The sequence below is a fragment of the Chiloscyllium plagiosum genome, chromosome 18 (assembly GCF_004010195.1).
Source record: "Chiloscyllium plagiosum isolate BGI_BamShark_2017 chromosome 18, ASM401019v2, whole genome shotgun sequence".
Taxonomy (NCBI): Eukaryota; Metazoa; Chordata; class Chondrichthyes; order Orectolobiformes; family Hemiscylliidae; genus Chiloscyllium; species Chiloscyllium plagiosum.
In genome coordinates this window covers 57,161,796-57,189,335 of record NC_057727.1, presented here as the reverse complement: position 1 = coordinate 57,189,335, position 27,540 = coordinate 57,161,796, and the positions used below count along the sequence as shown (strand labels likewise).

Here is a 27,540-nt window from a genome sequence, read left to right as displayed (position 1 = left end):
ACGTGCACACAAACACACGCACATACAAATACACACATGCAAATACAGACATACACATACAAACACACGCATGCACATGCGTGTGCACGCGCGCACACACACAGGCATGCATGTATGCATGGACAGACACACGCGCATGCACACTCTTTGGGAATTAAACATCATAGTGTTTGATGGTGTCAGGTAGAGGACCCTGCTGGCTTCCCTTCCCACCCTGATTAAATCCTTGTTTGAAAGGCTAACGCATAACCTTTCTGCCATGCTATCAATTGAGATCTTCAAGTGAGCAATTAGTGCTAATGATGTTTGACAAAACGAGCTGGGAGCTCTTGTGACTCAGTGGTAGCACCTCTACCTCTTGACCAGGAGACCAGGATCCAACTCCCACCTGCTCCAGAGAAGTGTAATAATATCTCTGAGCAGGTAGAAGATAAAGTTACCTATACCGAGGCTAGACTGTGAACCTAGATATTCATTCAACTAGTGAAACAGCTAAAACAGGGAAACCAATTTTGGATAGTTAGCTCTAGCTCTCAGATCTAAGTCAATTATACAATGTTTATTTGTCTAAATTAAAGAGGTTTTAAGAACAGGTCCCAATCTATCTCAGCCAGATGGTCCCAATCTATCTCAGCCTCCCCACAATGGCAGCATTAATCTAATCACTAACCTTCTCACAAAAAGTAGTTGAAAGTTGTTGTTCACCCACTTGTCATTTATATAAGCCTGTTTTGTCCCCTCATTTATTTTAATATGTCAAGTGGTCAGTAAGATTTCATGGAAACATCTGAGCTCAATGTGTACAGCTGCAACCTCTGTACTGTCTGCTTAGATGACATGATGAAGCATGTTCAGTATATGTGAGTCTGGGAAGGATGTAGATGTATAGTGATAGAGTGGCAGAAAAGAAATCGTGCAATAATAAGATACATTTCCATGTTTTATTGTAGCTAGACAGTCTGCAGATAGTCTTATGTTGATTTTATGCATTTTTATGCTTCTATAAATTCTATTGGTGACCTTTGACCAGCACTGAATTTCCAGCAAAAATGATTAGATTGATGTCATTATTTCATGGTGATTAAGTAAGTCAATTCCATTATAATTTATGTAGAAATGTAAGATCTTCACAGCTGTTTTGGGACTGAATTCTATGTTTTTGTTCTCTTATAATTAGGTCTGCTGGTTTATGACAAAATGCAGTCAAAATTCTTTATTGCGCAGGACCACAGCTGTTTCCTGGACATTTGTGAGTACTTTGGGGATTGTGATCTGCAATTCCCACCATCTTCCATTAAAAGTACAAATCAAAAGCTATATCCATCATTCTCTCAGTGATAGGTCAAGCATAATAAATTGCCATCTGTGGGAGCATATCCCATTCCTTCAATACTCTCAAACCAACCAGTTCTATGCAAATGAACTGCAGTGTGGCCAGTTGTCTTCGTCAAGGAGACAAAGCAGTCAGTATGTTACATTTGTTTTCAATCAATGCAAATTACATTTAATCTGAGGGTTAACTGAGAGACAACTATAACAGAATAGTGCTGAGTCAAACAAAAAAGCTTGCTAGCCATAGAGTTAAATATTTCAGCTTCATACAAAATTATTTGTGGCACACTCCATATTCATCAAATTAACTAAATTAGGAAATACTCATTGTTCATACCTTCTCTTACAAACTTGATATTAGTAATACTGTGATACTTGCAAAAATGCATTTGTATTAACTGAAAGTAAATGCCAATTCTCAGCTCAAATAAATGTTTGTCACTTTTGATTTGGGCTGGATGTTCAAGTTGTTTCAACAATAGAAAATAAATAATGATTACTTGAATTTTTTGCTTCTTCAAATATTCAATTTATTTCAATGTTGCAACTGTTTTTAGGAGATAAATTTAACTAGCTTATTATGTTGTGATGTTTACATATTTAGAAACAGTATGAAATGAAATCATTGATGCCAATGACTACAAAATGATTAATTACTATGAAATTATTTAGTTGAAATGTAAATTAACAGTCTTCAGTCAGCAATCATGTTAATTGCACTAAAGAGGTCACTGACTCCAGCTGGCATTCAGAAAATGTATGTTTCTCTGCTTATCACATGCAAAAATAATACTGTTCAAAATTTGAAATAAAAACAGAAATTGCTAGAACCTGCAAACCTGCTAAGTTTTTCTATGACAGAAAGCAGAATTAATGTTTTGGGTTCAGTCTAAAGAAGGGTCATTGGACGTGAAATATTAACTCTGCTTGGCTCCAAGGTGTTGCCAGAACTGCTGAGTTTTCCCAGCAATTTCTGTTTTCATTTCTGATTTTTAGCATCTGCAGTTCTGTGGTTTTCTGTTCAAACTTTGATTTTTTCCCCCTTCATTCTCTATACCAGAGCTTATTGAACTAAATTACAAGGATGGTTGTGAATGCTGGTCTTATATTCTTTTGAATTTATGTTGTTGAAGTATGATTTATAATTATTATAAGGCTCTTTATAATGTTAAAGTGCTTGACAGGACAGATGCTAAGTAACTGTTTCTCCCATTCATGATAGGACATGGCAAGACTGAAGAGCTTACATCTGATTCTTGGTTTTTAGCATTGCTTAGCCCTATCCATCACTTGCTGCTTGTAGCGTTTGGCATGCAAGTAGTCCTGTTTTGTAGCATCAACACGTCGATACTTTAAGTACTGCTCTTGGCATACCCTCGAGTTTTTTATTGAACAAGAATTGATGCCTTGGCTTGATGATGATGTAGAATAGGTGATATGGTGGACCATGAGGTTTCAGATTGTGTTAGAGTACAATTCTACTGCTACTGATGGCCCACAACACCTCATGGATGCCCACTCTTGAGTTGCTAGATCTGTTCGAAGACTGTCCCATTTAGCACGGTGATAATGTCATCCAACATGTTGGAGGATATTCTCAATATGAAGGTGGGACTTCAACAACACAAAGACTGTCTGGTTAAGGTTAGAACTTTACTGATTCTGCCAAATTAATATACGACAGGCAGATTGGAGAGGATGAGGTCCAGTATGTCTTTCCTTCTTGATTGCTATTATACTGGGCAGTAAGGGAACAATGTCCTTTAATACTCCTCTGTAGCCACTCGTGGTGGTAAACATTAAAATCCCTTACCCTGAACGTTAACCCAACTGGCAATAATATGTTCTACTCAGCTTATTGAGATCTTAACCAGAATGCACCTACAAAGATCAAATTGATAACTTTTGTGAGTTCAATGCCAGAAGCAGCAGTGATTTGTCCGGCATGGAAGGGTATATTTGGAAACCATGGAATTTGAAAATGCAATGAAAATAGATTTCAACTCTTGGAAAATTGTGCATAAAAACAATTATACATGACCAACACCTTCATTCAGCAGTGAAGATCAGTTAGAGTCATAGAACCATACAGCTCAGAAACACACCTTTCTGGATTTGCCTATTCTGGTAAAAAAAAATCTTGGCTATTCACTTTATCTGTGCCCCTCAGGATTTTATAAACCTCTATAAGGCCAGCCCTCAGCCTCCAATGCCCGAGGAAAGAAAGTCCAAGCCTATTCAGCCTTTCCTTATAACTCAACTCTCCAGTCTAAGTAACATCCTTTGAAATCTTATGTGCACTCTTTCCAGTTTAGCAGGTTGACCAAAAATATACGTAGGACATTTCTGTAGTCCGTGCTCTGACTGATGAATTCAAGTGTGCCAAACACATTCTTCACCACCCTGTCTACCTGTGACACTTCCATGGAACTATACATCTGCATCCCTAGGTCTCTGTCTTCAACAACACTCTCCAGGACCCTACCATTAACCATGTAAATCCTGCCCTGGTTTGTCTTACCAAAATTCAACACCTTGCCTTTATCTGCATTAAACTGCATCTGCTACTCCATGGCCCACTGGCCCAGTTGATCAAGCTCCCATTGTACTCTTAGCTAACACTATCCACTGAATCACCAGTTTTAGTATCATCTGCAAACTTACTAATCACTCCTCCTATATTCACATCCAAATTATTTATTTGAATAAGCTGAATAAGCGTGGACCCAACATTGATCCTTGTGGCACACCACTGACCACAGGCATCCAGTTTGAACAACACCCTTCTATTACAACCCTCTGTCCTTGATTGTCAAGCCAGTTGGCCAGCTCTCCCTGGATCCTGTGTGATCTAACTTTATGAACCAGTTTGCTACGTGGAAATTTATCCAAGCCTTGCTAAAGTTCATGGAGACAACATCTACCACTCTGCTTTCATCTATCCTCTTGGTCAATTCTTTTAAAAACCTTAATCAAACCTGAGAGGCATGATTTTCTACCATGAGCCATGCTGACTATTCCCTTTGCCGTTCCAAATGTATGTTGATCCTGTCTCTCAGAATCCCCTCTAACAACTTACCCATCACTGCTGTCAGGCTCACTGTAGATCTGTAGTTCCCGAGCTTTTCCTTGCTGCCTTTATAAATAGTGGCACCACATTAGCCACCCTTAAGTCTTCTGGCACCTCACCCGTGGCTGTTGATAATACAAATATCCCTGCTCGGGATGCCACAGTTTCCTCTCACAATGTACTGGGAATCACTTAATCAGGCCCCAGGGATGTATCTCCCATTAAGCATTTTAAGACATCGAGTACCTCCTCCTCATCTATCATGTGGATTCTTTTCAAAATATCACAGTTTATTTCTCCAGGTCCCCTGGCAACCATGTCTTTATTCATGGTAAATACTGATGTGAAATATTCATTTAGGATCTCACCACTCTCCTGTGGTACATAGACTGCCTCGTTGATCTTTAAGGGGTCCTATTCTCTCCCTAATTACTCTTTTGCCCTTAATATACTTGAAGAATCTCCTTGGATTCTCCTTAACTCTATTTGCCAAAGCTCTCTCTTAATCCCATTTTTGCCCTCCTGATCTCCCTCTTAACTGTGCTCTTACATCCCCTTTATTCCCCTTGGAATTCACTGAATCCCAGCTGACAATACCTGACTTAAGCCACCTTCTTTTTATTGACCAAGTCCTCAGTGCCTCTCATTATCAAGTGTTCCGTCCACCTGCCAGCCCTTACCCTTCACACTAACAAAACTATGCTGTCTCTAAACTCATTAACTCATTCTTGAAGGCTTCCCACTTGCCAGTCATCCCTTTACCTGTGAACAGCCTGCCCTGAACAACTTTTGAAATCTTCTGTCCAATACCAGTTAAATTGGCCTGTCCCAATTTAGAACTTTAACTTGTGGACCAAATCTATCTTTGTCCATAACTATTTTAAAACAAATTAAATTATGGTCACTGGTTCCCAAAGAGCTCCTCTGTTAACATCTCAGACACCTGCCCTCTTATATTTCCCAAGAGGAACTCAAGTTTTGCCCCTTACCTTTAGTGCCATCCACATATTGATTGAGAAAACTTTTCTTGAGCATACTTAACAAATCCCTCTCCATCCAAGCCCTTAACACTATGGCTGTCCCAGTCTGGAAACATAAAGTCTCTATGGGCAGCACGGTGGCACAGCGGTTAGCATTGCTGCCTCACAATGCCAGAGACCTGGGTTCAATTCCTGCCTCAGGCAACTGTCTGTGTGGAGTTTGCATGTTGTCTGCATGGGTTTGCTCCGATTTCCTCCCATAGTCCAAAAATGTGCAGGTTAGGTGAATTGGCCATGCTAAATTGCCCGGAGTGTTAGGTGAGGGTGTAAATGTAGGGGATCTGGCTGGGTTGCTCTTCAGAGGGTTAGTTGGGCGAAAAGGCCAGTTTCCGCACTGTAAGTAATCTAACTATTACAACCCTTTTATACTTACAGTTATCTGCACTCTTTCTACATATTTACTCCTCAACTTCCTGCTGACTCTTGGAGGCCCATAGCATAATCCTTGCAAAGTGATTACCTCCTTCTTATTTCTCAGTTCCACCCACATAGCTTCACTGAATGATCCCACAGGAATATCTTTTAAGTATTGCCACGATGGCTTCCCTAATCAAAAACACCAATCCCCCTCATCTCTTGCCTCCCTTTTTATCCTTCTTATAGCATTTATAGACCAGAATATTGAGCTGCTCGTCCTGTCCCCTCTAAGCCCTGTTTCTGTTATAACTGTGAAGTCCCAGTCCATGTTCCTGTCCATGCTTTGGGTTCATCTGACCTACCTGTCAGGCTTCTTGCATTGAAATAAATGCAATTGAAATCATCAGTACTCCTTCATTCTCTACAGTGGTCTTGCCTGTCTTGTCTATTTAACTTGCTCTCTTTTTAACTCCTGTACTGGCCTCAATATTCTCTCTTGTTTCCCTACTGCTAAGGATCCCTCCCCCCTCCCCAGACCACTTTAAACCATCCTCAGTAGCTCTTCCAGATCACAATAAACCATTCCTACTCCAAACACTAGCACCTGATAGACTACATCATCGTACCCTACAAGATGTCTGACATATTAGAGTCAATTTCATTGAATATCATATGACCACTGGCTCATTCACTTGAAGCTGAACTTCCATTTAAAGCCAAATCCCAAGGCCTTGAGATAACCCATAAAAGAAATTCCAAATCATCAACTAGCAAACCTTAACTTGCAGAGGTCGATAGCAAGCAACCTTGCAGACCAAGCTGGAACAGCCTGATTTCACTGCTGGTTCCACTCCAGAGGAATGCTGGGAAGACATCAAAGAGGCGGTATTGGATTATCCAATGAGGTCACAGGGTAAGGTATCAAAAGCAGGGAATGGTTTGTTGAAAATTGACAAAAGGATTGCAAGATCTGCTACCAATACAAAGGTCAACTCATCGAGCTTACCCAGCCCTGCCACATAACAAAGATAAACAGCCAACCACCAAGCACGCAGCACCCATCAATTCTGAGGGGTGGGTGGATCGAGGTGTTCTTGAGCAAGAATCACAAATTTAGGTTGTAGTTACAGCAAGTGCTTAAGAGAGTTAATGGAATGCTATCATTTATTATGAGATAGGTTCAATATAAAATGTAAGAATGTCACTGTTTGGCATTGCCTGGCATTGGTAAGAGCACATCTCAACTGCTGTGTGTGGTTTTGGTGTCACAATTTAAGGAAGGATGTAAAGACATTGGAGATGGTTCAGAGGAGCTTTACTGCATTGTAGCTGGTACCACACACAGCCCATTGTCAGCTATGAATAGACCCCATTAATAGTTATTCTTTATTCTGGACTGACCTTTACCCACTTCTTTGTCTGTCCAACCATTTTTCTCTCTCTCTCTCTCTTTGGGCTCTATCTCCATCTATTATTTACTTCTCCACCCCCACTCACACCACCCCACCCCCACCCCCCTCATCTCCCCCCTCCCCCAACTCTATCTTTTGCATAAAAGCCATCCTTTTCTGAGCTGCCATTAGTTCTGAAGAACAGGACCCAAAGCCTTAATTCTGATTTCTGTCCACATGTGCTGCCAGACCTACTGAGTTTCTCCAGCAATTTCTGTTTTAGTTTACTAGATTAACACTCGGAATGAGTAAGTTATCATATGAGAAAACATTGAACAGACTGGGCTTGTTTCCATGGGAACTTAGGAGAGCTGTTTCGATTGAAGTGTGTAAGATTCTGAATGGTCTTGACAAGGTGGATATGGGAAGGATGTTTCCTCTTGTGGGTGCGTCCAGAACCAGTTGACATCGTGATAAAATTAGAGGCCACTCTTTTAGGACAGTGATGAGGGGAAGATATTCTCTCTGATGTTTGTGCAACTTTGGAACTTCGCCTGAGGCAATTGAATATTTTTAAGGTAGAGATAGATAGATTCTTGGCTGATTCTACTACCTAAGGTTATTGGGGATAGATGGGAGTGTGGAATCGGTAACCCAAACAGATAAGCCATGTTTTTATTGAATAGCAGTGCAGCCTTAAAGAGATGAATGGTCTACTTCTGCTCCTAATTTGAATGTTTGTAAACTAAAGAATGTCCTCGATGAGTGGTAAATTGCTTTTGGAGAATAAGCTCAGCTGTAATCTCTGACATTGGTAATATAAGAAGCTTCTGTGAGCCACTGTGATCTGTCTATGGAGAAGTACTTCGAACCCAAATCACCCTGAGGAGTGCCGAAAGCAAGGCATTGCACACTGACAAGGTGTCTGTCCCAGATCGCCAGTCAGAGCACTTTGAAGCACTCTTCAATTTTAAGTGCATGATGTTCCCATCAACCACATCCCTGATTGCAACCTATCCAGAAAGAATTGTTTGCACACTCAGTTCTGGAAGAATTGATTTACAAGGATGTTGCTCAGGTTGGAGGATTTGAGCTATAAGGAGAGGCTGAATAGGCTGGGTCTATTTCCCCTGGAGCATCGGAGGCTGAGGGGTGACCTTATAGAGGTTTATAATATCATGAAGGGCATGGATAGGATAAATAGCCAAAGTCTTTTCCCTGTGGTCCGGGAGTTTAGGGTGAGAGGGGAAGCAACTGCAGAGGGTGGTGCGTGTATGGAATGAGCTGCCAGAGGAAGTGGTGGACGCTGGTACTAGTGTAGCATTTGAAAGGCATCTGGATGGGTATATGAATAGGAAGGGTTTGGGGGGACATGGGCCAAGTGCTGGCAAATGGGACTAGATTAAGTTAAGATATCTGGTCGGCATGGGCGAGTTGGACTGAAGGGTCTGTTTCCTTGCTGCACATCTCTATGACTCTATAGTAACTGATGCCAACCAGATGAAGAACAATGAAATTCCTGGAGTTGACACAGTTCCACCTGAGGCTTTTAAACATGGTGGTCCTCCCCTACACAGCAAGTTCCTCGTGTTTTTCTATGGCTAGCTGGGGACAGGGCAAGATCTCACTGGATCTTTGTGATGAGTTACCACCACCCTGTACAAAAGCAAAAAAGAGAAATGGTCAGACTGCTCTGGCTATCATGGATCACCGTCCTTTCCATTGCTGGGAAGATCCTGGCTCGAACCTTGGCCGGACACACACCATTGCAGAAGAAAACCTTGCTGAGAGCCAGGGCACTCTCAGTGTAAACAGAGGCACCACAGCTATGGTGTTTGCACTCAGAAAAATATCTGAAATCCCGAAATCTGTAAAAATCCAAAGTCCAAAGGTTTTTTTTCTGAAGTGTTTTTCTCATTAAGAAGCTTGTTTGGTGTGCAAATAGTTAACCCAAGTCGACACCCACTTGATGCATGTCACTCAGATGCGACATGGGGGGGGGGGGGGGGTGAGCGTGGCTCAGCACTGGCAGGCCTCGATTCTCCCTCAAGGCCCGTTTTACCCACAGTGCATCCGCTGTTAGGTAAGATTTTTAAAAATTTCACCGTCAAACTGTCACTTATTCTGAAATTCGAAAAATTCTGAATTCCAAAAACCAGCTGCTCCCAAGCATTCCAGATAAAGGATTTTGCACCTGGACAAGAAAAGTGAGCCAAACAAAGGCCCATGCATCACCTCCATTGACCTCACCACAAATTGCAAACAGAGGTGGACTTTGAAAAATCCTTGAAAAACCTAGTTGCTCAGCCAGGTTCCTGGCCATGGTGAAGCAGTCAGGATAGTCAGGATAGACAGTGCAAACATAACAACAATCTATCGAATCCCTTCCTAATCTCCAATGGCATGAAGCAGGGGATCTGCACGGTCCTGACTTCATTCACCATCTTCCTTGGCTTGATGATGCAGTAGGCTGCTGTAGACCTTTCAGAGGGAGTCTATGGCCTCTTCTGGTGCATTGAAGATCTTTGTGACCTCAGACACCTTCAGGCTCACAGAAAGACATCTGTGAACTTTTCACTGATGACTGTGCTCTCCTGGTCCAAACTCAATCAGACCTGTAATGTTTAACAATACATTTGCACCACAACCTTTTTAAAGTAAAGATCATTTAAAGTCTTGCACCGGCCTTCACTCCCAAGAAGACCATAGACCACCAAACATTGGCATCTTTGGAACTGAATTAAATGTTGTCAATCAATTACCTACTGTGGAGGGGGCAGGGGTGGGTCATCTCATCCAATGCAGCAAGGAAGTGGAAAACAGGCTTTCAATAGCAAACAGTCCATCTGGCAGATTCTGCAACCAAACATAGGCCAAACTTCAAATTTACAAAGCCGTAGTCCTCATCACTTTTCTGTATGGCAGCCAGCCACAGGTCCTGGACCATGATCGAGTACAACTTCAACAGCCATTCTATCTACAGCTTCAAGATCTACTGACAAGTCCAGTCCACAAACATTGAAATCCTTGGGAACAGCCAGCATCAAAGCCAATCTCCTGCATTGGAAAGGTCACACTGCTCAGACGGATGATGACGTGGAGATGCCAATGTTGGAATGAGGTGGACAAAGTTAAAATCACACAACACCAGGTTATAGTCCAACAGGTTTATTTGGAAGTACTAGCTTTCAGAGCACTGCTCCTTCATCAGGTAGCTTTGGAACAGGATCATAAGACAGAGAATTTACAGCAAAATATTACAGTCTCGTGCAACTGTAATGATATATTGAACAAACCTCGATTGCTGTAAAGTCTTTTCATTTTTTAGAATGGGTTGCAGATTTCGATCATTAATATGTGAATCTCAGAACTTCTTTTAAGTCACATTCTCGAGATAACTTAAGGTTTTATAAAAAAAAGGTGACATCTCAGCTCAGACAGTGCATTAAAGGTGTACGGTTAGAGTCTGTCTGTATCCCAATCTTGAGTCAGACTGATTCAATTCCAGTGTCAAAAAGTGTGGTACTGGAAAATCACAGCCGGTCAGGCAGCATCCAAGGAGCAGGAGAGTCAATGTTTGAGCATAAAGTCTTCATCAGGAATGTGTAGTGTGGTGGGGTCACCTGCAGTGTGAAATGAACCCGGGGTTTATGTCATACTATACGTGGCCCGACCACACTATAGGCCCTTTTCAGACACCCACACTCTGACAAACTTACACACTCACGCAAACTCTCTTTCATATACACGCTCTCTCTCAGACACACACACACCCCCTGCACTCACACCCATGCACACACTCTCTCACAGGTTTATACTCCATCACACTCACATGCAAACTTTACCAAGCATGCACACATGCAAACACATATTCTCTCACATGCACTCACATGCACATATTTACACTCTGTTTCTCTCTCATGCACATACACACACATATAAGTCTATGGGGTGAATTTGCATTTGCAGATTGATATTTGCATATGCATTCTGTATTGCTGAAAAAGCACATATCCTACAGACAGTAAATCCATGCAATATTTTGTAAATTCCTACTTTGGAAATAGAACCAGTCTGACTCAAGATTGGGATACATCTTTAATGCTTTGTCTGAGCTGTGATGTCACCTTTTTATAAAACCTTAAGTTATATTGAGAATGTGATTTACAAGAAGTTCTGGGATTTACATAGTAATGAACTGAAACCTGTAACCCATTCTAAAGGATGAACCACTTAACAGCAATCTTTGTTCAATATATCATTCCAGGTGCACGACACTGTAATCTTTTGCTATAAATTCTGTATCTTATGATCCTGTCTCACAACCACCTGATGAAGGAGCAGCGCTCTGAAAGCTAGTGCTTCCAAATAAACCTGTTGGACTATAACCTGCTGTTGTGTGATCTTTAGCAGATGGATGATAATTGCCTGTCTAATATCATGTTGCATGCACAGCTGCTCACTGGAAAATGGACTAGAAAGGAACCCTTTTAAAGAAATCCCTGACAAAGTCTCACTCTGCCACATCGACCAGTGCCCTAGGGTGCCAGCAGAAACATAGATTGTGATTCCTGGGAGTTTCGACATTGGGGATGTTAGCTGAAAAATGTGTTGCTGGAAAAGCGCAGCAAGTCAGGCAGCATCAAAGGAGCAGGAGAATCGACATTTCGGGCTTAAGCCCTTCTTCAGGAATGTTATACATTCCTTGCAGAGGGAGTAAACCACCAGTATGAGAGAGAAATTGAGGAAAAAGGACAGATTCAATTGTTGCCAACAACAAGTACTCCTTCACTTATACCTGATGTGGGAGAATCAGCTAGTCATAGGTAACTGTGAGTAGCCTGCAATGGATGAGTATAACCTTCGTAAAATTGTTGTTCACAAGGAAATGCCAAGAGAGAGGGAAGGCATTCCTTGTAGGGCTGGCAGAAACTTGAGACAGCATTGGTCGAAGGTGTTAGTGCTTACTTACAGACTGGACTTGCTTAAAAGAAACATGAACTCTGAGTTACCAGCTGAAAGAGTGACAAATCAAGATTTCATGTAATCAGTAGCTAAACAAACAATGTCGATTGTTCTTTTTGGAGGCAACTATAGTTCAAACAACCAAAAGTAGCAATCCTTTATACCCACCAATATTTCTCTATGTTGAAAACAGTATGCTGTTGCTGCAAAAACAGAAATTGCTGGAAAGGCTCAGCAAGTCTGGCAGCATTTGTACAGAGATGTTGGAGTTAACATTTCAGGTCAAGTGCCCCTCCCTCAGAACTTTATTTAGTACACTGTTGCTCCCTGTTTTCAATACATTTCCATATCTTTGTTTTGTTGAGTAATTATTTATAGTGAGCATCTCTAGGTGTTTTTCTCAGTTTTTATAGAGGTTCTTTTAATTCACCAACATTAATATATTCTGTCTCTTCCACCTGACCAAGCCGGAATCAATCATTTGCAATCCATGGAGGACTGCAGGTTTCACCTCTTTGATTAGAGAACATCTCCCACATCTGGCAGTGATTGCTGGCAAAGTAAAACAGTCTTTTTTCTCTGCTAGAACTTCTGGAACTTGAAGAACTTCTGTTGTCACTCGACAATTTTCATTTACTTTGCAGGGGAAGCCTGTAACCTGATCTCAAACATCACTTCCTGTGCCATCTTCCCCTTGGCAATATGAAACACATCAGTGTTGCATTTAAGTAGAAATATTGATTAAGTTTACATTTAGATGTAGAGGGACATTGAAAACGCACCTGTTTGCAAATTGATACAAACAATGTCTTTCTTGGAAATGGGGGCATTTCATAATCCTAAGTAAACAAAGGGTCTACTTCCATTAACTCCAAGTATAAATACCATGCACCTTCCTTTCAGTGAAACATTCTCTCAATTGGAATGTTTTTAAATCCCCCAAGATTACTGTCAGGCTGACTTTAGAACATCTACCTTAATTTACATTACATTGAAAGCCGAAGAAGTCTTAAGATATAATAATTGTAGGAATTTCAATAATCAAATGCTACCAAAAAATAGTTCAGTGGAAAGAAGCTGTAAGTCTCAATGAGTTAAAAAGTGTGGTGCTGGAAAAGCACAGCAGATCAGGCAGCATCCGAGGAGCAGGAGAGTCAACGTTTTGAGAATAAGCCCTTCATCGGTCTGAGGGAGGGTGGAGCAGATAGGTAAGAAGGAAGATGGGCAGGTAGGACAGTTCAAGAAGGTGGTACCAAGTTTGAGGGTTGGATCTGGGATGAGGAGATAAGGAAACTGGTGAAGTCAACATTGATACCGCGTGGTTAGTGGGTCCCAAGGCGGAAGATGAGGCGTTCTTCCTCCAGACGTCAGGTGACTTGGATTTGGCGATGGAGGAGACCCAGGACTTGCATTTCCTTGGCAGAGTGGGAGGGGGAGTTGAAGTGGTCAGCCACAGAGCGGTGGGGTTGTTTGGTGCGTGTGTCCCGGAAATGTTCTGTGAGTTAGTGTCCTGTCTCCCAATGTAGAGCAGACCACATCGAGAGCAACGGACAAAGTAGATGAGGTGGGTGGATATGCAGGAAAGTCTCTGCTGGATGTGGAAGGATCCTTTGGGGCCTTGGATGGAGGTGAGACGGGAGGTGTGGGCGCAGGTTTTACACCTCTTGCAGCGACAAGGTGCCGTGAGTGGAGGGTGGGTTGACGGGGGGCATGGACCTAACGAGGGAGTTGCAGAGGGAATTGTCTCAGCATAATGCTGATAGAACTGGGGAGGGAAATATATCTTTGATGGTGGGATCTGACTGTAGGGCAGAAATGGCGGACGATGATGTATTGTATCTGGAGATTGGTGAGGTGGAAGATGAGGACCAGGGAGGTGCTATCTTTGTTACGATTGGAGGGGTGAGGTTCAAGGACAGAGGTGTGGGAAGTGGAGGAGGTAAGCTGAAGAATATTGTTTGTCACGTGGGAGGGGAAATTGTAAAATAGGAAGCCATCACCCCCCCACCTCATCCCCCTAACTCCTATTTAGCTCTCAGCACTTAACCCCTCCCCTGCCATTCCTGATGAAGGGTCTATGCCCAAAACGTCGATTCTCCTGCTCCTTAGATGCTGCCTGACCTACTGTGCTTTTCCAGCACCACACTCTTTGACTCTGATCTCCAGCATCTGCAGTCCTCACTGTCTCCTAAGTCTCAAAGGGGTTCTGCTACATTTGATTATTGTCTAAATTTAAGCATTCAATGTCTAAACACCTCCAGTCTAATTCTGGTTCTAATTGATTTTGGAGAGGTCAGACCAATAAAAGATTAGTCAAAAGACCATACACAGCTTTCAAACTACCATTAACAGACAGTTAACAACTGTAATCAGACATAATCGAATACAGTAAACATGAAAGTGCAACTTCACACATGGCTGGGTTTGGATACTCCTCCAGTTTTTCACAAGTGACAAACTTAAAACATTTCACTTTTGTTTACATCTAGTTCATTGGAGTAAGTTGTGTGGCTTTTACAATTCAGTTGATGGCAAGTTTCAACTCAAAGTCTAAACTTGCTGCACATTTTATGACTTTTCAGTGTTTGAACAGATGACTAGACAGAAATGACACAGTGGCTCAATGGTTAGCACTGCTGCCTCATAGCATGAAGGACCTGGGTTTGATTTGACCCTCTGACTGTGTGGAGTTTGTACATTCTCCCTATGTTTGTGTGGGTTTCCTTCAGACGGTCTGGTTGCCTCCCACAACCCAAAGAAGTGTAGGCTAGGATGGATTAGTCATGAGAAATGCAGTGTCACAGTAATGGGGGGGGGGGGGGAGGCGGCGGGAGGGGGGTGTCTCAGTGGGATGTTCTTTAGTCAGTTGGTGTGGATTCGATGAGCTGAGTGGCCTGCTTCCACCCTCTGGGGATTCTATGAAAAACAATCCTCAAAACTCTCCTCTGCTCTGACCTCACCCATATCCTGTTCCACTGTCTGAATGCAGACAATCCATGTCCCTGCAAAAGGAAGATATTATTGCTTTATGTTTGCTGGCTTTAGGATCTTTTAATCCTGAAGCAAGGACTTTGGAGAGGTCCATTCATGGAGCCCAAGTAGCCATATTTTATCCCCTGCCAAATTCTAACATTGACTATTTGGCTTCAGTAGAGAAAAGAACAAGATTGCACTTCAGATTCCCCTTTGACATACAGACAGATACCCAGCTGCTTCCCTGTGCTTTATTACACATGCATTCTCCCACCCAATGCAGATTTCATGTACATTCCTGTAAGAGATGAATAACTGGATTAGTACTTGGGTGGGTTCCTGTGTTGGGGGAGAGATATGGGTTATGCAGAGGAGGGAACCTGAAAAATTAATCTGACCATATTTAGAGAATAGACCAGGAGGGCACTCTGGCTTCGATGAATATAACAGTGACCAACCTTTACCTGAGGTGAGGTAAAAACAATGACTGCAGAAGGCTTTTGCCCGAAATGTCGATTTCGCTGCTCCTTGGATGCCGCCTGAACTGCTGTGCTCTTCCAGCACCACTAATCCAGAATCCTTTACCTGAGGTGACCTACACCCCGAGAATGTCATGATTTAATCTCCCTGCCACCACCAACTCATTTTGCAGTCAGTGATGAGAAGATTAATTGGTAAGCAGCACATTCAGTGACATAGCTCTCTCATTTGTGTGTTGTCAGAATATAGTAGCACATGCAAGGATCAGGATATCTTATTGTATATTATCTATTCCAGACGTAAAACTGAGGAGGCATTTATAATGATTTGTCTCTTCATATCATAAGGACCCACCTTCACAATCCGATGTTCTACTTGCTTGAGGCATTCTGTTCTTCCTACAATACCTCTGCAGTGTTAATTCTTTGTAAGTATTAATGTATCTGTCCAGTATCAGCCATTCCATGCTTGGCTCAAAGTCAAAATGCGCCTGTTCATATTTTAATTTTTAACCTATGTCTCTCTGCATTTGAACCGTTTGCCACATGAACACAACTCCCTTCAAAGCCCGAATCCCATTCTGGTTTTCCTTGGCATTTCCTTTCCTTTGCTTTCCCAGTTGATTTTCATGACAATTTCCTCAGTAACCCTGAGGAAGCTACAAATTGTTCCTTGGCCTTTCAGGACTGACCTAACAACTACAAGGAACTGGCAGCCACTTCTGTGACTGATTCTATCGATAAGCAATGTTTATCTCTCTGCCCTCAGCATCCGCTCCCCCCTCAAGGCAACGACCTTACCACCCTGTCTCAGCAATGATGAGAACCATCACAATTCAAGTTGGCAGATTCAAATGTCAGACTGCTTTGGGACTCTGGGCCTCTGGAGAAATAAATTAGGATGTGAGAGTCTTGAGAGCAAAGCCTTTTGGAGCAAAGTGAATTGCAAGGGTGTATGCTGAGGTGCTTCTGCAAATCCAGAACGTATTGAAATCATTTTCAGGAATGTCACAGTATTGGTATATATCATGCAGACACTGTATGGATTTTACCCATATTTAAGATAAATTTTAATTACTTTGCAGCAATCTGATGTACATTTGAAAAATCTCCTGTTCTTTAATGTTTATTTGCCAAAACCTGACAATGAAGAATGTGCCTTATTTTTTAAAGGTTACTGCATCATCTTCATTCCAATAAAGAATTATACAATCTTATAATATTGAAGAAGGCCATTTATGTGCTGAGTCTTTGGAAATAGATCTCACTTTCCCACTCTTGTCCCAGAGCCCTAAACCGTTTAATATTACTGGTCATTGTAAAGCAAAACATAAAAATCACAGAAGTTTCAGTCTTTAATGCTAATGTGGTTCAGAATTAATAATAAATGTTATTTAATACTGATTTGTTCTTTCACATCATAAGAACCAACTTCACAATCAGATTTTTGTATTGTTTGAGGCATTCTGGTCTTTCTACAATATCTCTGCACTGTTAGTTCTGCGTGGGCATCAATATACTGTACCTGTCCAAAATCGTTTCTACATCCAAGTCTCAAGGTAGTGCAGAGCAAAACAACACAGTGTTAGAAAAGAATTACATTGAATGTCTGCCTAGGCTCATTCAATGTAGTTCCCCCTTCATATGCTGTAGCTTTTCTTTGCAGTACTTTGAACAAAGGACAGAATCTAACAATGAAAGCATTTGACAGAGGTATCCACAATGGCTAGTGAGGTAAATGACATTCAATATCTTTTTAGATGTTGCAGAGCATAGAAAATATGACCTGTAAAGAGCAAGTTTAGGTGAGATGCCACAATATATTTCTTTTTCCCTTGAGGGTGATCATTAACTGGAATGGGTTAACAGGAGGGTGGTTACAAAAGACAATGGATTACTTTCAGAAACAAGTGTGCGCAATGGAAGCTCTACTATACTATCTAATAAGTTTGTGCCATTAGCATGTTTCTCCTTCGAATTTGTTTATCCATGCAATACTTAAATCTCTTTGCCGACTGCAAATCTAATCTTTGTTTATCTAGTGTCTTAAAGAAATATAAAAAGAAAAACTTAATCTCTGGAGTTAGAGTGTGCACTGCACAAGCATCTGGTGATACATATGTATGTCTGCTATGTCTACTATTTGCAAAAATCATCGATTGAGTTTTTCTGGGAGTCACCTTTATGAACAGTGAAACTTCTCTCAATTAGAATGCCAGAATACTGTAAAGGAAGCTCAGGCAGCTTTCACAGTAACATTGGCTTTCACAGTAAAGGGGCTTGCAGGGTTTCTCAGAGTATTGTCCTCCAACAGATCACTAAGCTGGCCAAGTACAATTGGTAGTCCTAGCACAGCAGATTGGAAGCCCTAGAGTGAGATAGTTCAAAGAAATGAAAAGTTGTCTCTGACCATTGCAGTAAACTGCCAAGGCAGCCATTTGGTGCTTAATACTGACTTGCTGTCCACTTCTCCAAGTATATCCCATGCTAAACTGGAGAGGAAGTTACTTTTGAAAATTGGCACAATAACTTTCCTTTGCTGTTATGGTAAGGATAAACCATTTGATTTTATCACCGTCACTAGTGTTGTCATTTTGCATTGTGGTAAATTTACGTATTAATCCACTTACAATATACAATGGACTCCTTTTCATCAGCAAATCAATTTAAGATGGAACATGTTCAACCCGCCTTAAGTTGCGTAAGCAGCCTAAAAGTATTGTGCCATTTTTGTCTCAATAATGACACTTAACATCAGACTTTCACCTGTTCTGTTTATGGGTTCAATGAAACAATTGTATTAAAACAGTTTGTGAAACATATCAATGGTCATACTGACATCTGCAATTTAACTTGTACAGTACTATATTAAAATAAAAATTTGGCTTGGTGACTGGTTATCAATGTAGAACAATGGGTTCAATACCTGTAATGGCTGAACTTACCATGAGGGCCTCTCCTTCTCAACCTCTCCCCTTGCTGAAGCTGTGGTGACCCTCAGATTAAGTTGCCACCAAGTGTTTCTTTCTCTAAGCAGAGAGCAGCCCTATGGTCCAATTTAACTATCATGACTTCACTGAATTAGTACAGGATATACATACCTTCAAAGCAACTTTGTTTTCCAACATGGCATTCTAATTACCTCGATAAGCTTAAAAACTGAACAATTGGATTGATTAAATATTAATTGAATACATACCTCTAAAGGCATTTAAAATGTAATTAATTTGGTTATTAAAACCTTCATGAAATAATGGATTCTGAATTGTAATCAGGATAGTGCAAGTAGAAATTGCTTTCAATCTATTTTCTCTGAGGAAGTGGCTACTGGTGTGAATGGTGTTATGTCCTGATAGATTGCTACGCTTCATTAAAAGTTGGGTTCTGCATAGTTGGTTCCTTGCTATTCCACCGGAGAGATAAATGTTGAAGTATATTGGATTTAATGAGAACAAGGTCAAAGTCAATAGATAAACACATTACCAAGTTAGCTCAATTTTCTTGCAACTGAGGAAGAGGATCATCATTGATGTAGCTTGGTACGTGCTCTTCCTCTCAATAAAGAGAATGATTCAGATTACCTAATGTGTTTTCAAGGCTGCTGGCCTATTGCATTCTTGTCACACTGAAGCCTGATCATGGAATCTTTCACTTTTCAACTAAATGCAGAGTGAAATTTACGTAATGAAATCTGGCTAAAAAAAATGGAATACCTTTGCTACAGCAAGCTTATTCACCAAAACAACAGTATTGAATTATTTGCTTAGGTAGCCCACACAGTACTTTCATTCAAGTCTATTCCATACTCTGACTATATAACTGTAACAACAGTCCACACAGCATTAAATTTTGATTACAGACCATACAGAATGCTGATTACAATCAGTACAATATTGTGATTTCAGGATTCTGACTACTGTCCATGGCATACATAATACATTCTCAATACAATCCATGTGGTACTTTGATTATAAATCCTACATTGCACTGATTATCATGAGTTGCTTTGAGTAAAAGCCATGCAGTATTCTGATTGAAGTCCGTAGAGTATCTTAGCACAGGTAATACAGTAGTCTGTTACAGTCCATTCAATACTCTGGGAAAGTAATTGCTATAACTTTGCCGCTTGATACTGTAAAGCCACTGGAGACATAAAGGTTTTAGTGTATAGCAGAGCCGCCTACTGTAGAATGTGTGCATTTGTTACAATCCTTTGTGCTTTAACTTGTACCTTTGTCTATGTGACTCATTTCTTGGTTTTTCCTATAAAGAATATTTGCAGGTCATGGTTAAAGGCTGTGAAGTCTCCCAAGGTGCTCTTCCCCACCTTTGGTGTTTTCCTGCGTTGCACCCTATTATTGATGTTTTCCATGATCTTTTCCTTTCCAAATTATTCCGAGGTCTTTGCCTGCCTTTGGAGACTTCCCTTTCCTTGGACTCCATTTTAACTTCCCATCTGTCCTCCTCATTTGATACCCATTTGTCTTCAGTCGCTCAGACTAAGCACACTACCTCTAGTGAATGCACTACTGCTTGCTCATCTAACGTAGTCAGAACGAAAGCATACCTACACCTATTTTAGGCAAGAATTAATTGCTCACTTACAGCAAAAATGGTGTATGGTCAAGTCCTTCCTGCCCTGGCTTTGAACAAACTGGTGAGAAAGGTTTTACAACAGAAGTAGAGTTAAGAATTTGAAATCTGTGTTCAAGAAGATGCAAATAGTGTACTCCGAGCTGATACTCTCCTGCGTTAGTTTTCACAATGCACCAATTTCAACAAATAGTTAGGGGAGGCAGTGGCCTAGTCGTATTAGGAGAAAGTGAGGACTGCAGATGCTGGAGATCAGAGTCAAAGAATGTGCTGCTGGAAAAGCACATCCAGTCAGGCAGCATCCAAGGAGCAGGAGAGTCGATGTTTCAAGCATAAGATTCCTGATGAAAGGCTTAGGTCCAAAATGTCGACTTTCCTGTTCCTCGGATGCTGCCTGACTGGCTGTGCTTTTCCAGCACCACACTCTTCGCTTAGTGGTATTACCACTATTAATCCAGAGACACAGTAAAGTTGTGGGGACCTGGCTTCGAATCCCTCTAAGGCAGATGGTGGAGTTTGAATTCAATTTGAAAAAGAAATCTGGAATTAAGTGTCTAATGATGACACCATTAATCCATTGTTGACTGCCCTTTAGGAAAACAAACTTCCATCCGTACCTAATTTGGCCGGTATGTGACTCCAGAGTTTTCCTGCTGATTAAGCATTCATGGGTGCAAAATGTTATCCAAAACTTATGAAATTAGTTGTTAACAACTGTCAGCCTTCTCCCAGCATTAGCCAGCCTGACCCTCACAGGTTTGATAACAATTGAATGAAGAGGTCCTACCTTGTAAGCATTATGAACAGCCCATAGTTAGTAACGTTCCCATAGGGTAAATAATATTTATCAATTAGCTTAAAATCCAATTGGAGGATGATACTTATATTCAATTACACTCTAACAACTGAGTGGAACTAGTGGACAATTTTAATTTTGTGAGCAAAATTGACCATCTGTGATTACAAATCCACATATAATCCGGTCATTGGGAAGTCTGCAATCATTGTATTAAGGTGATAATCAAATGTGTATGTAATTAGGCTGATGCTTCATTAAAAGCAGGGAATGCTTTGGTGTTAGCGATATCAAGGTATACAAGGTAATGAGAGGTTTGGATAGAGCCAATAGCCAGAGAATTTTCTCCAGGGCAGGATTGACTTGTACAAGGGGTCATAGTTTAAGATATGAGGAGGAAAGTATAGAGGAGACATCAGAGGTAAGTTCTTTACGCAGAGAGCTGTGAATGCATGGAATGCGTTACGAGTGGCGATGGTGGAAGCAGAGTCATTAGGGACATTTAAGCGACTGCAGGACATGCACATGGACAGCAGTGAGTTGAGGGATGCGTAGATTAGGTTGTTTTATTTTAGATTAGGAATAATCCTCGGCACAACATTGTGGGCTGAAGGGCCTGTTCTGTGCTGTACTTTCCTATGTTCTATGTTCTATATAGCCTTTGCAGGAGATGTCAGGTAAAAACATCACTCTGTTCAGATGCACACTAAAGATTTCACTGCTCTCCTTCAGGGGTTTAAGATAAAAACAGGGACTTATTCCCCCCAAAAACAAAAGTGCAGCCTCTCAGCTTCCTCTACACTACCTGTCCCTCCACCTGTCTTTTGTGTCTTCTGCAAATTTAGCAACAATGCTCTCAGTTTGTTTGTCCAGAATGTGGATGGACAACGTGAATCACTGTGTTCCCAACTCTGCCCCCTGTGGAAATCCACTGGTCACCAGCTTCCACCTTGAAAAACACTCCTTTATTCCCACTCTCCATCTTCTGACAGTCAGCCATTCCTCTATTCCTGCCTGTATATTGTCCCTCACACCATGGGCTCTTACCTTATTTAGAGACAAAAAAACTGCAGATGCTGGAATCCAAGGTAGACAAGCAGGAGGCTGGAAGAACACAGCAAGCCAGGCAGCATCAGGAGGTGGAGAAGTTCACATTTAACCCTTCTTTAGGACTGGGGGTGGGTGTGGGGGAGCTACAGATAAAGGAGGTGGCGGGTGTAGGGTGGTGAAATGGGGATAGGTGAATTAGGTAGAGGGTACAACTTGGTTGGTCAATGGGAGGAATGAATCCAAGGAGCAGGGGAAGGGGCTGGGAAGGGAGGATCTTTGAAATTGGAGAACTTAATGTTGAGTTCTCTGGGCCATAGGCTGCCCAGGTGGAAGATAAGGTGCTGTTCCTCCAATAGGCGCTGTGGTTTGTTTTGGCAATGGAGGAGGTCAAGGTTGATCATATCGGAAAGGGAGTGTTTGGGGGAATTGAAATGGGTGGTGACTGGGAGGTCTGGTCAGCCCCTGCGGGCCCAGCTGTGATGCTGGGTGAGCCGTTCTCTAAGTTTATATTTGGTCTCCCTAATGTAGAGAAGATCACATTGAGAGTACCTGATGCAGTAAATTAGGTTGGAAGAGAGGCAGGTGAACCTCTGTCTCACCTGGAAGGACTGTTTCCACCCCTCCTCACCTCCATCCTGGGCCTTCAGGTGAGACAGCGGTTCACCTGCCTCCTTTCCAACCTAGTTGACTGCATCACGTGCTGCCGATGTGGTCTTCTCTACATCGGGGAAATTCCACCCCTCCTCACCTCCATCCTGGGCCTTCCAGGTGAGACAGAGGTTCAGCTGCCTCTCTTCCAACCCAGTTGACTGCATCACGTGCTGCCGATGTGGTCTTCTCTACATCGGGGAAACTGAATGTAAACTGAGGGAATGGTTTGCCAAGCATCACAGCTGGGTCCGCAGGATCTCCCAGTCACCGCCCATTTTAATTTCCCCAACCACTCCCTTTCCGACATGACCATTCTTGGCCACCTCCATTGTCAAAGCACACCACAGCGCCCTTTGGTCGACCAACACTTTATCTTCCTTCTGGGCACTCTACAGCCCAGAGGACTCAATATTGAGTTCTCCAGTTTCAAATAACCTCCCTCCCCATCCCCCAACTTCCTTCCCAGCCCCTACACTGCTCCCTGCTACCAACCAGATTCATTCTTCTCATTGACCAACTAGGTTGTACCCTCTACCTGTCTTCACTTATCCCTACTTCACCGACTCCCTTGAAGTTCTAGTATGTTGCTGGTGTCTTCCACCATGAAGACTGACGCAAAGTACCTGTTTAGTTCCTCTGAAATTACATTGTTCCACATTACTACTTCTCCAGCCTCATTTTTCAGAGGTCCAATGCCCACTCTTGCATCTTTTTAATCTTTTAAGTATTGGAAAATAATTGCAATCTTCGTTTGTATAACTAGCTAGCTTACCCTCATTTCATTTTATCTCCCTTTTTTTAAAAAGTCATTCTCTGCTGGTTTTTAAAAGCTTCCCAATTTCCTGGTTTCCCAATAACCTCCACCATACTGTATGCTTTCCCTTTTGTTTTTGTACTGTCCCTGACTTGCCTTGTCAGCCATGGTTGTCTTATCATCCCCTTAGTCTGTTTCTTCTTCCATGGGATGAAATTCTGCTGGGCCTCCCAAATTATCCCCAGAAATTCCTGCCAATGTTGTTCCACCATTTTCTCTGCTAGGGTCTCCTTCCAATCAACTCTGGCCAGCTCCTCCCTCATGCCTCTGTAGTTACCTTTACTCAATTGTAATACCATTCTTCTCAAACTGCAGGGTGTATTCTATCATATTGTGGTCACTATCTTCAACGAGTTCCTTCACCTTCAGCTCCCTCATCAAGTTTGCCTCATTACACATCACTAAATCCAGAATTGCCTGTCCCCTAATGGGCTGTACCACAAGCTGCTCCAAAAACATTGGACAAATTCCTACTAAATAAAAATCAAAAGTACTGCGGATGCTGAAACTTAGAAACAAAAACAGAAGTGGCTGGAAATGAAAAAAATGAAAGGACATTTGAAAGTTAAACCAAATCTTTCTTTGGTCGACTTGCTATTATTGCTCGTCACATTATTTGGATTTTCTGTTCATTGATGCTTGCATTAAAAAAGGATATTTACAAAGCAGCTTTCATGTTCACACTGATAACAAAACAGATTTTACATCACGCTGCCTCTAGCCTAAACAGATCCCTTGTTTCTGAAAGCTGTAGATAGTCAAAGTCTGCCAACCTGTTAGTGATTACACCATGGACAGAGGCATGATAGGGTTGAAAATTCTCATGAGGTTCCAATCCTGCAATTTGTCTCATCTGTAAAGACTATCTTTGTATTTCTCTTTTATCGGAGATTGAGAGCGTTGTCATTAAAGTGAACAATAAATATTGGGAGATTTGATCCAGATACCTAAAATTATGGAGGGATGGGACAGAGTAGGTAGAATTGTGATGTTTCTTGGAATAATCTGGGAGTAATCATTGTTTGCGACTGAAACGTACAATGTTTAAGCATACAGTAAGTGATTGAAGGAAAAGGAATTTAGAAATCTGGGAATAGATTGGCCAGGCTGGTATTAAATGTGGAGCTTGTACGTTAATACAGAGATTCACCAGGATGTTCCCTGGGCTGGAGGGCTTGGGTTATAAGGAGAGGCTGTGACTTTTTTCACTGTAAGGGGTTGACGGTAGTCTTATAGAGGTTTATAAAATCATGAGGGACATGGATAGGGTAAATAGACAAGGTCTCTTCCCCGGGGTGGGGGAGTTCAAAACTAAGGGGAATATATTTAAGGTGAGAGGAGAAAGATTTAAAAGAGACGTGAAGAACAACATTTTTACACAGAGGGTGGTTTGTGTGTGGAATGAACTGCCAGAGGAAGTGATCGATGTGGGTGGAGTTACAGCATTTTAAAGACATGTTTTAGGGACAGATATACAAATAGGAAAAACTTAGAGGAATATGGGCCAGGTGCAAGCAAGTATGATCTAGTTTAGTTTGGGAAATGTGGTCAGCATGGATGAATTGGACTAAGGGGTCGGTTTCTGTGCTGCATGACTCTGTTTTGTAATATCCATGCAACTTTATGTAATCACTTATGTAACTGCATTATTTGTTCATCCTGTTCTACTTCAGAGTTGTATGGACTGGATTTTAAATCAGGGGTTGGGAACTGGAGTGGGAACAGCTTCCATTTTGTAAATCCACGTGCTGTGCATTAGATACATGCACTGGAATTTCAAGTCTTCAGTCAATTAAAAGCAGCAAGACAAGTTAGCACCTAATCAGGGATGGTATGCAGGCTCGTAGTGCTGGAGGACCAATGGGAGGTCTTGCAAAATTTGCCCACTGGCCCATGCAAGAGTTCGCGATCTGAAAATGGAGGCTTCAGGACTACAATGAGTGCATATTGTTTATAAAAACCCACAACACCCTGGCTATGACTTTGGAGGGGTAACTCTGACTGGCATGGACTGCCCAAATTGCTGACTGGAAATTATCCTTGATTAAATCTAGTTGGCCACTTGTCACTACTAAAAGGACACCCAATCAGACACTGAGTCAGCCTGGTTAGACAGTGGTAGTGTGGTGATAAGCTGGCATGAAGGCTGATGACAAATTTTGTGCCAATCCTCGAAGCTCTGTTAAGAATCCCAACCATAACACTTGGCATCTCTCTTCCATAGTCTCTAGAAGTCTGGCTTTCGTTTCCTATGTTTTCATTTGGCACTGTTACACCTATTACAGAATCTTCAAGTTTGACAATTCCCAGGAGGTGTCAATGTGAGATAGGGCAATATCTTTTATCTACTGCCAGTCAGCACTGCAATTCCTGTCAACACTTTTGTTGCATATCACCCGTTACCTCTTCAATCGTGACAATTCCATAAAGCCTGGCATCTTTGGCATTGCAATTCTTGTTGTCCTTTGTCAGTTCAATAATATTTTACCAATTTTAGTGATGTATGGTTAGGAATACAGTGTGGTGTTATTGATTAGATTGTGATAAGTGTAGGACGCCATACAATTATACTATTTTGATTGTATTATTTTGACTTAGATCCACAAAACACAAAAATGACAACTTTTACACCCACAGTAGTAATGGAAATAAAATCAACACCGAACTGATGAGAGAATGAATAAACTGATCGAGAAAGACACACTCATAAAATCAATCAGCAGCATTGCGGAGAAATGGAGGTCGTACTTTGTCTTTCATTAGAACTGAGCTGAGTTTAAACTGAAAAGTTAATTCTGTTTCTCTTCACAGATTTATCCAGATTTGCTACTTGTTTTTACTTCAGATTTCCAGCATCCACTGTATTTTGACTTTTATACTAGAGATCTAAGATCTTGTACCTTGAAATTCCTTCCAATAACCTTTTCAAGATTTTGAGGATAGTTGGAACAGGAAGAGCCCATTCAGACCTCTCAAGTACACTGTTCTATTTCAATAAAATCAAAGATGATCTACACCTCAACTGTGTTTTTCCAACTTTACTCCATATCTTTTGATGTTTGTACCTGATATTTCAATTTTAAGAGTTCTAATTAAGTGTTCTAGATTCCACAGATTGTTGGGAACAGACGTCTCGATTTTGTGTCAACAAAGTGCTTCCTGATTTCAAATAAGAAGATAAATAACTTGTACACTAGCCCCAACCATTGTTGCTATGACCTGTGTAGTGGGTGTTGCATGATGAAAGCACAAGTAGAGACTCTCTGGAAATTTATCTTCTAGATCCCAAAAATACTGAAGGAGGGATGCCACAGAGTTGATCTCAGCTGTCTTTGACATTATTTTGAATCCCACCGTGTGGAAAGAGGCCCTTTGGCCTAACAAATACACCGATCCTCTGAAGAGTAACCCACCCGACCCATTCCCCTACCCTAGGGCAGCCAGTCCACCTGACCTGCGCATCATTGGACTGTGGGAGGAAACCTGAGCACCTGGAGGAAACCCATGCAGACATGGGGAGAACATGCAAACTCCACACAGACAGTCGCCCAAGGCTGGAATCGAACACAGGTCCCTAGCGCTGCGAGGCAGCAATGTAACCACTGAGCCACCACACTGCCCCAGGCATCAAAGTGCTCTTATGATCAAATTATGATCTTATGACCCCCAAGTTATATTTAAAAGGACCATATGATTAAGGCATGATTTGACAGAATAGATAATGAGAAATGGTTTCCTTTGAAGAGGGCATCAAAAACCGAGGGACATTATTGGACTTGGGCCATCTGAGATCCAGATGAACTTTTGGTAAATGGAGTGTTCTCCCACACAAAGCTGTGGGTGACTGGAAAATGAAGATTTCCAGAACTGAGGCAGGTTGAGTTTTGATAGCCAAGTGCATCAAGGAATAAGAGGCAAGGTCATTATGTGGAGTTGAGGTACAGATCAGTCCTGATCTAATTCTCCCTACACCCAGGAAACCTGACTGACCAATATTAAATATGAAATTGGAGCTTGTTATAAGGTTCC

At 41.6% G+C, this 27,540-nt stretch overlaps 1 long non-coding RNA gene across 2 annotated transcripts in view; it reads left to right on the top strand.

Moving 5' to 3' along the window:
- Positions 1-435: 435 nt before the first annotated feature.
- Positions 436-27,540, top strand: part of LOC122559219 — a 46,762-nt gene continuing 19,657 nt past the window's right edge. Inside the window, exons 1-3 of one of the 2 annotated variants that reach the window (XR_006314373.1) lie at positions 436-1,085; positions 1,178-1,249; positions 15,906-16,035. This is a non-coding gene — a long non-coding RNA (uncharacterized LOC122559219). The remainder of the gene's footprint in view (positions 1,086-1,177; positions 1,250-15,905; positions 16,036-27,540) is intronic. The other variant, XR_006314372.1, reaches the window with a different exon arrangement.